The sequence below is a fragment of the Lepisosteus platostomus genome, chromosome 15 (assembly GCF_059453375.1).
Source record: "Lepisosteus platostomus isolate fLepPlt1 chromosome 15, fLepPlt1.hap1, whole genome shotgun sequence".
Lineage (NCBI taxonomy): Eukaryota > Metazoa > Chordata > Actinopteri > Semionotiformes > Lepisosteidae > Lepisosteus > Lepisosteus platostomus.
The window spans coordinates 5,596,741-5,603,972 of record NC_142625.1 but is presented as its reverse complement, the minus strand read 5'-3'; the positions used below and the strand labels follow the sequence as shown (position 1 = coordinate 5,603,972).

The window sequence follows — 7,232 nt, the reverse complement described above, 5'->3', positions numbered from 1 at the left end:
AGTGCCGGGTATTGATGGGCTGCCTATGGAGTTTTTCAAGTGTTCCCCCCCCCCCGGCTCAACAATCTTAGGAAGAACATGAAACAGCTTGTTAATAAAATTGTTGCAATTTTGTTCTGTTAGTTCTTCCTCCAAGAACTATATATATATATGGGCCAGCATGCTTTTTGACCACAACGTCCTCGAAGAATTCACGATCCATAATTCCTTTGAAAATAAGTGTTCCCAGGCCTCTTCTAGATACACCCCCCCCCAGACGTGAACCTTCACTGGATATTTTGGCTTTGGCTTGTTCACATATTTCCCCTTTTTGTAAAACGACATGGTTGAAAATGTTCCAGAGCCACTGTTGTTTCATCAGTGAAAAGTACATCATGAAATGCTTCTCCCTGCTCAATCCATTGGAGAGCTTGTCTGAGTCTTTTCTCTTTATTTTTTACCCTTATCATGGGGCATGTGTTGGTTTTTATATCTCCATCCAAGCCCTCTGCACACTCTTATTATCGATGTCGGACTCACGCTCGCACAGAGGTCAGCCCACAGCCGTCTTTGAACTTGCACCGCTGATAGCTCATCATTTTCATCAGTCAGTCTGTCAATAGCTTGCACAATAGGACTTAAAAAAAAGAGATCAACAGTTAGGTAGTTATAAAATGTGTGTAGTTTTATTTACATGTAATTAAGTATTTTTACAAACACATCGCCTCTAAATATAAACATCTCTGTGGATCAGCATCAGCTATGTTTGCCCAATCCTTCACCCTGGACATAGCACCTGTCCATCACAGGAGAGACAAACAGACACACACCAGGCCAGTTTTCCCATAATCCAATTAACATACCAGTTTGTTTTGGAGTGCGAGAGAGAATCATCACACATAAGGAGAAAAAACACGGGACCCAGAGAGAACATGCAAACTTCACACTCACAGGATGGCAGGAATTGAACTTAGGGCCCCAGTGCTGCAAGATAGCAATACTTTCGCCACCAATAGAAATGGATGGATATTTTATCTTTCTAGTTCAGAGGTTTGCGTGCATAGTTTAATTTTGAAAGCCACTGAGACATCTGGTACTACTGTTGGATTTGTGAAAAAAAGCATACTAACAACTGTGCCATCCTATTCCTTAGTTAATACATCTTATTTCTATAAACAGTTAGATAGATAATACTTTATTAATCCCATAGGGAAATTGATGTGTTACAGCAGTCCAGCCCAAGACAAGCAAAACAGATATCAGAATAGTTATAAAACAAAAGACAAACAAAATAAATAAAAATAAATAAATACATAGGTGTGTGCAAAATGTGCTGATCATAGTTACTGTAAAATCAATAAAATATGTGCAAAATGTGCATAGGTTTATACAGACTGATTGTCCAAAAAGTACAATGGAATAAACATGCTGTCCATAGACGAGCAAATGAAAGGGTAGCAGTCCTAGCCTAGGGCAGTGTTATACACCCTGACAGCCGCCAGGAGGAAAGACCTGCGGAAACGTTCCTTTGAACACCGTAGCTGGAGCAGTCTGTTGCTAAAAGTGCTCTGCTGCCCGATAACAGTCCCATGAAGTGGATGAGAGGTGTTGTTCATGATGGCTGTGAGCTTGGTCAGCATTCTCCTCTCAGCCACCACCTCCATGGGGTCAAGTCTCATCCCCAACACAGTGCCAGCCTTCTTGATAAGTTTATTGAGCCTATTTGCATCTTTTGTCATGATGCTGCTGCCCCAGCACACCACAGCATAGAAGATGGCCGCCGCCACCACTGATTCATAAAAAATGTGTAGCAGTGTTCCACACACACCAAAGGATCTGAGTCTCCTAAGAAAATAGAGTTGGCACTGACCTTTTTTGTACAGGGCATCAGTGTTACCAGACCACTCCAGCTTATCATCCAGGTGTACCCCTAAGTACTTGTAGGAATGTACGCCCTCTATGTCCTCACCCTGGATGGAAACAGGGTTCAGCGGAGACTTATTCCTTCGAAATTCAAAGATCATTTCTTTGGTCTTGCTGGTATTAAGATGGAGATGGTTAAGATGACACCACTCCACAAAATTGGTAATCAAGCTCCTATATTCCTCTTCCCTCCCCTTTCTAATACACCCCACAATTGCAGAGTCATCCGAAAACTTCTGCAGATGACATGTCTCAGAGTTGTACCTTAAGTCAGAGGTGTAAAAGGTGAACAGAAATGGAGCAAGGACAGTCCCCTGTGGAGCCCCAGTACTGCTAACAATCTGTTCAGACACACAGCTCTGTAGCCGTATATACTGTGGCCTGCAGGTCAGATAGTCTATAATCCAGGACAGCAGGGGAGCGTCCACCTGCGCCGCCCTTAGCTTATCTCTCAGTAAAGGTGGATGGATGGTGTTAAAGACACTGGAGAAGCCAAAGAACATAACTCTCACAATGCTCCGTGTCTTCTCCAGGTGAGAGTTAGCTCTGTGTAGCAGATAGATGACTGCATCCTCCACTCCCAGGTGTGACTGGTAGGCGAACTACAGGGGGTCCAGTGCTGTACTCACCAGGGTTCTGAGGTGGTCCAGTACAAGCCTTTCCAGAGTTTTCATTAGGTGTGATGTAAGTGCCACTGGTCTGTAGTCATTCAAGACTTTAGGGTGCCCCTTTCTGGGTACTGGCAAGATGTCTTCCAGAGCACTGGAACCTTTTCTAATCTCAGGCTGAGGTTGAAGATGTACTGCAGCACTGAACCCAATTGGTCCGCACCCTTTAGCACCCTGGAGCTGACACCGTCAGGACCCGCTGCCTTCCTTGCATGGAGTCTCCTCAACTCCCTTCTGACCTGGTCAGCTGTGATGGATAGGCCGAGGAGGGCAGGGGAAGATGGAGTAGGAGTAGGAGGGATCACATGATGGGGTGACTGAGGACATGAAGAGGGTGTCTGGGGTGAAGGCCTGTGAGGTGAATGGACAGTGGACCCTGTATCGAATCTGTTGAAGAAAAGATACATCTCATTGGCCCTCTCCAGGCCTCCCTCACTCTGTTGGCTGCCAGACAGCTTGGATCCGGAGATCTTCCTCATGCCATTCCACACTTCTCTCACATTGCTCTCCCTCAGCCTGTCCTCCATTTTCCTCCCATAAGCCACCTTGCTCTCCCTAACTCTCACCTTCAGCTCTTTCTGCACTCACTTCTGCTCCTCCTTGTCACCTGCCCGGAAAGCCCTCTTTTTCCTATTTAGGATGGCCTTCAGATCACTGGTGACCCAGGGTTTATTATTGGAGAAGCACTGCACTGTCAACACAGAAGTTTATGTGGTCAGTGATGCAGTGGGTAAGACCATCAATGTCATCTCCATAAGGCTCACAGAGTATCTCCCAGTCCTTTGTTTCAAATCAGTCCATCAGTGCATCATTAGCCTCAGCTGACCATCCCTTCACTGTCCTGGTGGTTACTGGTTGCTGTAGTACAAGAGGCTTGTACAGAGATAGCAGGAGAACAAGGTTGTGGTCAGATCTGCCAAGGGGGGGGAGTAATGTGGAGCTGTAGGCATTCTTGACATTAGCATACAGCAAGTCCAAAGTCTTGTTATCTCTAGTAGGGCATTTAACAAACTGACTAAAAGTAGGCAGGGTAGAGGAGAGCAAAACATCCAGCACCGCAAACTGCTCCAGCTACACGCCGGGTTTCTATCGGCGGAACTCGACCAGCAACTTGGACTCGCTGGCCAACATTAACAAGTATCCGGTAACTCCATACAGCAACCTCAAGGACAGCACATCAAGCAGCAGCAGCAGCACCACTACTACTCCCATTATGAACAAAGAAAACAAGTTCAGAGACCGAGCTTACAGCGAGAATGGGGAGCGCAGCCAGCACATCCAGGTCACGCAGCAGAAACCCGGCTCTCAGATCAACTCCACCCGCTACAAAACGGAGCTGTGAAGGCCGAGCTTACAGGGACCCTTTGAGGAGGAGAACGGGGCGTGCAAGTACGGGGAGAAGTGGGAGTTCGGCCATGGATATCACGAACTGAGGAGTTTGTCCCGTCATCCAAAGTACAAAACCGAGCCCTGCTGCACATTTCACACCATTGGCTTCTGCCCCTATGGCCCTCGCTGTCATTTCATACACAACGCCCACGAGAGGAGGCCGGCGCCCAGTAACGCAACAGTAACCTGCAGAGCGACCCCAAGCCCCCCAGGGAGTTGTGCGGGTCCCATCAAAGGGACATCATGCAGCAGCACGCCACTTACAGTCAGAGGGACAGACCAAAGCTGCACCACAGCCTGAGCTTCTCAGGCTTCTTCCAGTCACCACGGACTAGAGTCGCCTTTGCTCGAGAGCCCCACGTCCTGCACCCCCCCACCTTCTTCCATCTCGTCCTCCTGCTCCTCTAACATCTACGAGGACGTGCTCTCGCCCACCTCCATGTCTTGAGTGAACAGTGCCTTCTCTTTCCCGGGTCAGGAGCTGAAAACCCTCCTTGCTCCCCTGGCAATCCATACCCAGCAGTATGCCAACCCGTCTAACAGTGCTCACAATGTAAAAATATATTTTTACAAGATGCGGGGAAAAGTGCAACAATTACAGTGTTAAATTGAATATTATTGATTACTAATAGTTTGTTAACACTTAACTTTCTTAATTAGATGTATTTCAAACAATGAACTAAGTGTAACGTAGCATTCAGAAATACAATCGAGAACAGTTTTGTGGTGACTGTATAGATGAAAGTTTTCTAAAATGTCTAACAAAATTAAAGACTTTGTGGAGAGAGAGAGAGCACACTACACACTACACGACACAGAAATCAAGTTCCTGGTCTACGCAGATGACCTGGTCCTGCTGTCGCCCACAGAACAGGGGCTGCAGCAGAACCTGGCACTGCTAGAGCAGTACTGTCAGACCTGGGCGCTGACAGTCAATCTGGACAAGACCAGAAAGAAAGAAGAAGAAAGCCAGACCTCAGGAAAAAGGTACAAATTCACACTCAACAACAACACATTGGAGCACACATCCAGCTACACATATCTCGGTCTCACCATCAGCTCATCTGGAAGTTTTGACCTGGCAGTGAAGGCACTGAGAGAGAAGGCACTCAGGGCATTCTACGCAATAAGGAGGCTCTTCAACATCAACTCACCAACAAGAATCTGGCTCCAAATATTTCAAATTGTAATCCAACCCATTGCCCTATATGGCAGTGAAGTGTGGGGTACCCTGACAGACCAGGAGTACCAGGATTACACTCAATGGGACAAACACCCCACAGAAACTCTGCTCATGGAGATCTGTAGAAACATCCTGCATGTGCAGAGAAAAACACCTAACAATGGGTACACGGCCGAATTAGACCAGTACCCATTATTGATAAACATACAGAAGAGAGTATTAAAGTATTGGCTACACCTAAAAAACAGCGATGCTGAGCCAAGAGCTGAGCCCAAAACAGAGCCCCCTAAGCTCAGGATAGCAGTGCTAGAGCACCACAACTCAGACTCAAGCACATCACAGCACAGATCAAACAGCAATATCTCACACACTGGGACACACACACATAAACACAACATAAACTGGAATGCTACAGAACCCTAAACAGACAATACGCACTAGCCGAACATTTGACCAAGATAAGAAACAGCAAAAAGAAACAGACCCTGACGAAGTACAGGCTCACTGACCACAGCCTGGCCATAGAAACTGAGCGACACAGGCAGACCTGGCTGCCCAGAGAAGACAGGCTGTGCTCCCACTGCCAGCGGGGAGAAATAGAGACAGGGGTGCACTTCCTACTGCACTGTGACAGATACTCTGGGATTAGAGAAACATTCTTCCGTAATTTCAGAAATCTAGTCCCAGAGTTCCCACACCTGCCAGAATCACAACAGGTCCCAATACAACTGGGAGAGGGAGGAGGGAACTCAATTGAACTGGCAGCCCAGTATGTGATCTCCTGTCATAGCCTGAGGAACAGTGAGTCTGTCATCCCAATAATACTCCATCTGTCTACAGTATATGGCTCAGTATTCAGTATATGGTGCGTAGTTGCATACGGTACAGGTTTGTAACGTGCATTTTGAATGGCTGCATCTGTAGAGCCATATAGGCAAGAAAAATGTGAAGATAACATTGAAATATTATTTTTCCTAAATATCCTTCCTTTTTTATTAAGAAATATTGATACAAAATCTTCAAGGCAGTACAAAAAATATAGACATTCCAATCACAAAATAGACATATGCAATCCCATCACTTTTGCGAAATTCTGATACAACACATAGACTCAGCAATAAAACTTAGAAATGACAGGTAACAGGAAACCAATCAAGGTTTACATTTTACAGGCCATAAAGACAGATACAGCTCTTCCACGGCATTCTGTAGTCTTGTACAGGGCAGAGTATGCCTTAAACAATAAGCATCAGTCTGAGCTGGAGAGCCTATGGCATTGCGGACCAGCAGCTAAGCCAGTCTTGTCCCGGCCAAGAGTTCACCTTCCAAAAGGCTCTCACTTCCTCTGCACTGGAGGTTCTCTGTTGAAGTAGCAGATAGTCCCGAAGATACTGTGCTGCGGTTTACAGTACAGACAAAGAGGAAGGCATCACTCCTTTCCTTTTTTTGATGTTGCGCCTTCACCATATCACCACTCGAACACAGCAGATCGCCTTCCAGGCTCTGCTCTCGTTTTTTCTTGGAAGCGCTCCCAGGCCCTGGCCGTACAGCACGGCCTGGGCCGACAGCCCAGTGTCTCCTAGGAAACAAGCCATCCAGCTGGCCGTTCTCCTCCATATCTCCTGTGCTGCTCCACAGTCCCACAGCGCATGGTGGATTGTTTCCGGCCGGTCACATCCATCCATGGGACAACAAGCTGTTTTCCCCATTCCTCTCGAGAACATTACTTCTCTTGTGGCTAAAGATCCTTGAGCGATCAGCCAGGCCATGTTATGGTGCCTGTTCAGCAACCCAGAGCAGGCAATACATCCCCAAACAGCTTTGCAGTCCTCATCTATGAGGCCGTGGACATGGCATACTGGGGCCCTGCCCTGAACAATACCTTTTAATGCCCTTGAAGTCAATAGGAAGGCCAGTTCCTCTGATTCAAATGCCCTTTGCCTTAAAAACAGAAAAATCCTATAGTAAGCATAAGGCAGCTCAATGAGACAGGTACTGTTAAAGGAATAGAAAGACCCAACCTCCTCAAATATGACCCAATTAAAAACCTACTTAAAAAATAAGTTTTCCCTTGTCCCATAGTGGCAATT

General features: G+C 46.5%; 1 pseudogene; it reads left to right on the top strand.

The window, feature by feature from the left end:
* Nucleotides 1-3,209: 3,209 nt before the first annotated feature.
* LOC148647754 (mRNA decay activator protein ZFP36L2 pseudogene) lies at nucleotides 3,210-6,725 on the top strand (annotated as a pseudogene).
* The last annotated feature ends 507 nt before the right edge of the window (nucleotides 6,726-7,232 follow it).